This window comes from Rhineura floridana, chromosome 9 (genome assembly GCF_030035675.1).
Source record: "Rhineura floridana isolate rRhiFlo1 chromosome 9, rRhiFlo1.hap2, whole genome shotgun sequence".
Lineage (NCBI taxonomy): Eukaryota > Metazoa > Chordata > Lepidosauria > Squamata > Rhineuridae > Rhineura > Rhineura floridana.
In genome coordinates, this window is record NC_084488.1 from 114,948,819 (window position 1) to 114,958,229 (window position 9,411).

A 9,411-nucleotide genomic window follows, 5' to 3' on the forward strand; every position below is an offset into this window, starting at 1 on the left:
TTAAATACAAGCTTCCTGATCATTGTGTAACAACACCACTTCATTCCTCTAGTTGAGGTAAGTTACCCCCTTCTTCACTCCGTGTCTCACATTGTACACATTTCTAGCCCCTGAGTGTGTGGGGTGGATGGTTGGTGACAGCACTCTATTTTGGCTCAAGACTGACTATCACCAGCTAAAAGTATCAACAATGGTATCTATCCAAAAAGTGGGGTGGGAATGGGGAATTTCACGGTTAAGCTTTTTGATTCTGCTGAGAGTAAAACATCAACGCTTGTAACAAGTAACCTGAACCCGGGGGGGGGGGGATAAGGGCAATAGAAAGGCAACCTATTCTTCCTTGCTGATTCCTTCTTTAAAACTCACTTGTTGATAGTTTTTATCAGGCTTTACTTCCTTCCTCTTTCATCTTGCTAGTTAGTTAGATAGTGTGTGTGAGTGCTAGGGATGGGCAAGTATTCAACTGAATCTGAATTTAGCATCAGATAGTTCAGTGGCTCCCATATTCTCCATTTTTGTGGAGCAATCCTGTTTGTTCAAAATGTATTGATTGATTGATTCATTGAATTTATATCCCACCCTTCCTGGGCAGCACTTCCCTCATCTTCAGCAGATTTCCCCCAACACTGGATTTCCCCCCTCAAATATTCCCTCAAATATATTGTCCACTTGAATATATTGTTCCTTTATTGATTTTATTCACAGCACAGCTGCAGAGCTCGCTCTCGCTGTCTGCCACCCACCACTTGAATAATCCAAGCTCCAAGCATGAAGGAAGCAAGCCAAGCATATAATAGCCAATAATAGTACTCTTTCAAAGTTGAGAGTTGCTTTCAAAATATCTATACTTTCTTTCAAAATATCGATAGTTTATATCAATATTAATATTAATAGTTTTGGGAGGAAGACATTGGACCAGTAAAAGCATTGGATAGCGGACAAAGAACAAATGCATATCGATACTTCCTGTTATGCCAACAGAATGCATTTGAAGTGGCACCAGCCAATGGATCCAATCACTAGTTAATGCTAGCTTCATAATGGCCATATGTATTCCTGTACCCTGAATGACTTTATTTCCCAGAAGTGATAAACCTTAGGTTTCTTTATTCTTTCAACCACCAGTCTTACCAGACTACTCATTTCTGTGCTCTGCTGCAATATACACCAAATTCCAATAGTTGCAAGAGGAGAGGCACTTTGTGGTGCCATAAATGTGGAAGATCATTGTACTTCGAGGAGGATTAGGTTGGTGTGCCACACTTGCTCCTTTTATGCCTAGATATCCTTTCTGGGCTGGAAGACATATAATTGGTTAATGCCAAAAATTCTCTGATTGGTTGTATGGCCATATATGTGGTGTATGCAATGTTCCCTATAGCATGCCTATTGGTGGCGGAGTCGCTCTATACGTGAAAGAAGGCATTGAATCCAGCAAGCTCAAAACCCCAAAAGAGGCAGACTCCTCCGCAGAATCGTTGTGGGTGGTGATACCATGCTCCAGGAGGGATTTAATACTGGGAACGATCTATCGTCCCCCTGATCAAAATGCTCAGGGAGACCTTGGGATGAGATATGAAATTGAGGAAGCATCCAAACTAGGAAATGTGGTAGTAATGGGTGACTTCAACTACCCAGACATAGACTGGCTGCATATGTGTTCCAGTCATGACAAAGAAGCAAAGTTTCTAGATATTCCAAATGACTATTCCCTAGACCAGTTGGTCATGGAACCGACCAGAGGGACGGCAACCCTGGACTTAATCCTCAGTGGGGACCGGGACCTGGTGCGAGATGTAAGTGTTGTCGAACCGATTGGGAGCAGTGACCACAGTGCTATTAAATTAAACATACATGTAACTGGCCAATTGCCAAGAAAATCCAACACGGTCACATTTGACTTCAAAAGAGGAAACTTCACAAACATGAGGGGATTGGTAAAAAGAAAGCTGAAAAACAAAGTCCAGAGGGTCACATCACTCGAAAATGCTTGGAAGTTGTTTAAAAACACTATATTAGAAGCTCAACTGGAGTGCATACCGCAGATCAGAAAAGATACCGCCAGGGCCAAGAAGATGCCAGCATGGTTAATGAGCAAAGTCAAGGAAGCTCTTAGAGGCAAAAAGTCTTCCTTCAGAAAATGGAAGTCTTGTCCGAATGAAGAAAATAAAAAAGAACACAAACTCTGGCAAAAGAAATGCAAGAAGACAATAAGGGATGCTAAAAAAGAATTTGAGGAGCACATTGCTAAGAACATAAAAACCAACAACAAAAAATTCTATAAATACATTCAAAGCAGGTGTCAGGCCCAGGATGTGACTCAGGAACCAGACCAACGGCTGTAGTTAATTTGTGTTTTATTAGGGTAATGTCCAAACAAAGACTGCGTTTTCTCATGAAGCAATACAGGGATACAGGTCCTGCGGCATTGGGAGAAAGTTGACAGAGCAAGGGACTTCTTCCCGCCTGTTCTTTAAGAAGGGGCCAAACGGGCGCGCAATCTTTCGCTCCTCCTTAACTGGCCCTCAGATACTGCCCGCCTTCCCCCCTTCTCTCCTGTCTTTTCAGCTGTCTGCGTGTGCGCGGTGAGGGGGGAAGCATCCCCCCTCCTCTTCTGAAGTTTCCGATTCCAGGATGGGGGATAGGGGAGGGGCTGATGGTAAACTGCCTCCCCGCTTTTCGGCTGTGAGCAGCCCTCCCTCTTTCCCCTCTTGCTCTGAGCCTGAAAGAGGGGGAGGCGTGAGAATGTCCAGGGAGGGCTCAGGCTCCCCGTTGCTAAGCGACCTTATCACTGGCAGTTCCTCTGTTTCGTCTTCGCTCCAAAGGGGGGAAGTTCCTCCCCCTTCCCTCTGCCATCCATCCGAATACTCTTCTCCCAACTCTCCGGGATCCAGCTCCCTGGGATTGGGACCCCAGCTCTGCCTTCCGACAGCAGGAGACCATCTAGGGAGACAATTGGACCCTTGGATGATAAGGGAGTCAAAGGTGTACTAAAGAACGATAAGGAGATTGCAGAGAAGCTAAATGAATTCTTTGCATCTGTCTTCACAGTGGAATATATAGGGCAGATCCCTGAACCTGAACTAACATTTGCAGGAAGGGATTCTGAGGAAGTAAGACAAATAGTGGTAACGAGAAAGGAAGTTCTAAGCTTAATGGACAATATAAAAACTGACAAATCACCGGGCCCGGATGGCATCCACCCGAGAGTTCTCAAAGAACTCAAAGGTGAAATTGCTGATCTGCTAACTAAAATATGTAACTTGTCCCTCGGGTCCTCCTCCGTGCCTGAGGACTGGAAAGTGGCAAATGTAACGCCAATCTTCAAAAAGGGATCCAGAGGGGATCCCGGAAATTACAGGCCAGTTAGCTTAACTTCTGTCCCTGGAAAACTGGTAGAAAGTATTATTAAAGCTAGATTAACTAAGCACATAGAAGAACAAGCCTTGCTGAAGCAGAGCCAGCATGGCTTCTGCAAGGGAAAGTCCTGTCTCAGTAACCTATTAGAATTCTTTGAGAGTGTCAACAAGCATATAGATAGAGGTGATCCAGTGGACATAGCGTACTTAGACTTTCAAAAAGCGTTTGACAGGGTACCTCACCAAAGGCTTCTGAGGAAGCTTAGCAGTCATGGAATAAGAGGAGAGGTCCTCTTGTGGATAAGGAATTGGTTAAGAAGCAGAAAACAGAGAGTAGGAATAAATGGACAGTCCTCCCAATGGAGGGCTGTAGAAAGTGGAGTCCCTCAGGGATCGGTATTGGGACCTGTACTTTTCAACTTGTTCATTAATGACCTAGAATTAGGAGTGAGCAGTGAAGTGGCCAAGTTTGCTGACGACACTAAATTGTTCAGGGTTGTTAAAACAAAAAGGGATTGTGAAGAGCTCCAAAAAGACCTCTCCAAACTGAGTGAATGGGTGGAAAAATGGCAAATGCAATTCAATATAAACAAGTGTAAAATTATGCATATTGGAGCAAAAAATCTGAATTTCACATATACGCTCATGGGGTCTGAACTGGCAGTGACCGACCAGGAGAGAGACCTCGGGGTTGTAGTGGACAGCACGATGAAAATGTCGACCCAGTGTGCGGCAGCTGTGAAAAAGGCAAATTCCATGCTAGCGATAATTAGGAAAGGTATTGAAAATAAAACAGCCGATATCATAATGCCGTTGTATAAATCTATGGTGCGGCCGCATTTGGAATACTGTGTGCAGTTCTGGTCGCCTCATCTCAAAAAGGATATTATAGAGTTGGAAAAGGTTGAGAAGAGGGCAACCAGAATGATCAAGGGGATGGAGCGACTCCCTTACGAGGAAAGGTTGCAGCATTTGGGGCTTTTTAGTTTAGAGAAAAGGCGGGTCAGAGGAGACATGATAGAAGTGTATAAAATTATGCATGGCATTGAGAGGGTGGATAGAGAAAGGTTCTTCTCCCTCTCTCATAATACTAGAACTCGTGGACATTCAAAGAAGCTGAATGTTGGAAGATTCAGGACAGACAAAAGGAAGTACTTCTTTACTCAGCGCATAGTTAAACTATGGAATTTGCTCCCACAAGATGCAGTAATGGCCACCAGTTTGGACGGCTTTAAAAGAAGATTAGACAAATTCATGGAGGACAGGGCTATCAATGGCTACTAGCCATGATGGCTGTACTCTGCCACCCTAGTCAGAGGCAGCATGCTTCTGAAAACCAGTTACCGGAAGCCTCAGGAGGGGAGAGTGTTCTTGCACTCGGGTCCTGCTTGCGGGCTTCCCCCAGGCACCTGGTTGGCCACTGTGAGAACAGGATGCTGGACTAGATGGGCCACTGGCCTGATCCAGCAGGCTCTTCTTATGTTCTTATGTTCTTGTTCTTATGCCTAGTTTGGTATATTTACGGGCTTGAACCCATGCTTATTAGAAGCCATGATACGAGGCTTATATTGTTAACCAGAGCTAGTAAGTAGAATGCCTTCTTTCAGGAGCTAAACCAGCTTTCCACAGCTCTTCACAGTGCTACACCGTGAGCTGCAAGCTTAGCACTGAGAGTGAGAAATTGTGCTGAGTAGCAGGTGTTTTATTAGCCATATTATTATAGCAGTGAGAGAGCTGGAAGGACAAGGTAAACAACTAGGGAGTGCCTTCCTTTGATGTTGCCCTTTGACGTAGACCACTTGACTCTTTCGGAGATAAGCTCATTATCTCATGCTCTATACCTGCTATTAAGAAGTGGAGAGAATCACTAGTCAGCTACAGATTTTAACTACTTCCCATGAGTTAACATAACAGGGTCACAATAACCCAAACAGCGGATATGGCTCATTAACATTTAAGAGTATAAAAAGCCCTGCAAAACCATTCCATGGTCGAACAGTGTAGACCCAAGATCCTAGGATGGTGTGCTGCGTAACAAAGCTCCTACAGGGGTCCATTCATTGTCATTCTGAAGAGTTCCCTGACAGGAGAAGGAACGTAAAATTGACTGCTTCACATTCTGCAAGACTTTGTTAAATATAACTCAACATATTGTTGATGGATATTTATACTTTAATGTTTGTGGAATTGTTTTGTATACTTGGCAAACAGTTTAGAAGCATGTTTTGGTATGAAGTGGTGTTTGGTATGAATATAAATAATAATAATAATAATAATATTGCTTTGACCCTGGATCTTAACTATGGAATCTGTTGATGCCATAAAAGAAACACATGGGTACTGTTAGCTGCTCATGCTGAAGGGAGGAAGCAGACAGCCATAAGTATTGTATTCCTTGCATATATGGCAGTCATTTGGTGACATCTTACTTAATAGCAGCCAGAAATCAGCCAAGCTATTTACAATGCTGAGAAATTTGAATCCTGGATTTGAGTTAATGGATGGCAATTTTTTAGCAGAAGCTAATGAACCTCGAACAATGCATGCCTCTCAGCTGGGAGGGAAATAACAGGAGAGATAAGCTTTGGAAAAGATAAATACATGCCTGCTCTATTTAAAATGTATTTATCACTTTTTATGAGAACGTGGCATCATCCCCAAGAGAAGTCTATACAGTTAAATTACTATGTGGAACAAATATAAAAACAATGCTAATTAGGCCATGCAAAGATATGAAACTGGATTATGGTGGCCCTTATTTTAAGGCAGAGAGGAAACTGGACATTGATTAGTTTTGCTAAATTATAGGATCTTCTATATATTTTAGAAAGTTTGTTCGCTATGCATTTGGACAACTCTTGAGATATCATAACTAAATATTGCATGATGGTTCCTGAGATCAAGTTTATATCAATGTTTGGATACAATGTATGGCATTTTGAATGAAGGTGACAGAGGGAACCTTTCAAAACCGCACTGATTTTAACCACTGATTGCAAAACTGCACTAAGTTTTTAGTTTCTTAGAATTTGCCAGGTACAAGGCTGCTAGGATATCGTACTTGCAGTTTTAGTGTTTAAATAAATTTTCCGGAGTAGGTGCAAGTTGCAATAATAATTGTATTAATTGCTAACAAAAAAAACTCAGTCAAGCTGGATTTTTTTTTTGTCTTGGCAAATACATGGGCCTGGGTCATTCTCACTAAACAACAGGCCATGTGCTGTGTTTTCATTTGTGATAATGGCTGACTTCACCCATTGCATTCAGGCATTTGGCCAGCGCATTATGAAGCTCATATTCAGTCCTGGACACAAAGAGTCGTTTGGCATATTATACCAGGGGTGAGGATCTTTTTCAGTCCAAGGGCCACGTTCCCTTCTGGACAACCTTCAGGGGGCTGCATTTCAGTGGTGGGTGTGGCCAGAGACAAAAGTGGACAGAGCAATGGATGCAACTCTTACCTTTCTACAGGAGACTATATTCCAGTCATGCAGAGGTTCCTGCACCCAGCAACCCATGCTTGACTATTAGCAGCCAATGTCACAGCCAATATTTGACCATTCAGTTGGCCGGCTCTTCTTTTTGACCAGTCAAATGCCAAGCCCTAGTTATTAGCCACACAACATTCTGGGCTTCTACTTGGAGAAAGGGTGGGATATAAATCTAATAAATAACACCACCACCATTCTGTGGCAATTTCTTGTTATTTATTTAGCTACCTGTATATACTTATTTAAAGAGAGCATCTCTTCAAGAGAAACATTATAAGGGTGGTTTATAAATGGGTCCCTTAGGTTTTTTATATGCAGCCTGATGAAATGTTCTGGAACCAATAAAAACAAATGGACTTGAATGGATTTATGGAAATCTCTAACACTTGGCTCAGAAGTGAAGCTTCTGCAGACAGTATAATGTAAATGTATGGACCAGAAAAGACCATATATAATGCACTTGGACAGGGTGGGAAGGGATCTTTGGGAAACAGAACTTATAAGAAGAGATGCTTGCATGGTAAAACTTTATCAGTAAAGTTCATTAATGCTAGTAGCTTATTGACAGTCTCTGAGCCAACTATGTCCAGCACTGCATAGAAAGTCATGATCATCATTGTTTCATCATTCTCTTTATCACCCACATTTTGTATCTGTTACGGTGACAGATTTATTGGACTCATCTGGGAACGTATTGGAGAAAGTGCCGAGTTTAATGTATTCAACATATTTGTCTAGCAAACATTCCAATTATCCTTTGCCTTTCCTGCTAAATATGAAAAATGGGAACAGGTCTCTTTACAGCATGAGGTCATTCATTATTGATTCATTGGTAAGCTAAGCACTGCAGATAATGAGTTAAGATGACAAAACCAATGGCAGATGGGAAACTGTCCTGAATGGTAAATAAGTGTGAAGCAAGGCTCCTCAAAGAAACCTCTCTGTTTGCAAAGTGTTTGTGTATAGACAGACAGACAGACAGACAGACAGATAGATAGACAAATGGTCTGACTCTGTATAGGTCTTTTATGCTTTAAATAGTAGCCATGGCTGGTTTCATACATGCAGCTGATCACTTAGAATCATAGTGGAAGGGGCCTGTAAGGCCATCAAGTCCAACCCCCTGCTCAATGCAGGAATCCAAGTTATAGCACATCTGATAGATAACTATCCAGGTGCCTCTTCATCTGCAATTGAGCAATTAGCTTGCTGAAGTTTTAACTGACCAAGCATACCTGTGCAGAGAAAGTTACTCTCTTCAGAGACTATCCAAGACCTAACCCTGAACTGAATTCTGAAAGCATTTGGGTGGTTAAGAACATAAGAAGAGTCTGCTGGGTCAGGCCAATGGCCCATCAAGTCCAGCATCCTGTTCTCACAGTGGCCAGCCAGTTGCCCATGGGAAACCTTCAAGCAGGACCTGAGTGCAAAGAGCACTGTCCCCTCCTGTGGTTTCCAGCAACTGGTATTTGAAAGCATACTGCCTCTGCCTATGGAGGCAGAGCACAGGGCTGGTGCCAGGCATGTTGGGGCCCTTGGGCACCAGCCTGCTCCAGGCCCTGGCATGCGCCCACATGCTTCACCTGCCTTTCCCTTGAAGTGAATGCTGGCTGCGCTGTGCATGCATGTCTGCCATCAACCAAGATGTTGGCGGAGGGTTTCCTAAGGGGCTGATGCCTCTGCCATCATCTTGGTTGATGACAGGCATGTGCCCACAGTGTGGCCAGCATTTACTTCAAGGGAAAGGTAGATGGGGTGTGCAGGTGGGCATCGCGGGCCTGCACGGTAGTGGGGTGTGTGTCTGGGAGCTCCCTCTCTGCAATCTGCAGGAGGGTTGAGAGCCAACACTGCCACAGATTGAGGAAGGGAGCACTACCATAAGGAGGGGCCCTTAAGGGGCTCCTTGGGCTCCAGGGGCCTCAGCCAGGACCTGACCTGGCCACCCTCTGGCACCTGCCCTGGCAGAGCATCACCATCACCACTGAAAGCCTTTTCCTCTATGAATTTATCTGAAATGGAAATGGACTGCCTTCAAGGCGATCCCGACTTATGGCTACCCTAAGAACAGGGTTTCCGTGGTAAGTTTTCTTAATGTTAATATTTTGTTATTTAAATTTTTGTGCACTGTATTTTTCCCCCTGATGTGTATTTTGTATTTGTGTTTATTGTTTGTGAGCCGCCTTGAGGGCCTTTTGGCCAAAAGGCGGCATAGAAATAGAATAAATAAATAAATAAATAAAAAGTAGTATTCAGAGGGGCTTTACCGTTGCCTCCCTCTGAGGCTAGTCCTCCCCAGCTGGCTAGGGCCTGCTCAGCTTGCCACAGCTGCACAAGCCAGCCCCTTCCTTGTCCACAACTGCTAGCTGGGGGGCAACTGGGCTCCTTCGGACTATGCAGCTTGCCCATGACTGCACAGGTGGCAGGGCACGTAAGCCCTGAGCCACTCCCTGTGGGGGTGATCTTTAGCTGGCTCTTGACACCCAGGAGACACGAGCAGAGATTTGAACTCACAGACTGTGGCCTCCCAGCCAGGATCTCCTCCCCACTGTGCTATACCAGCA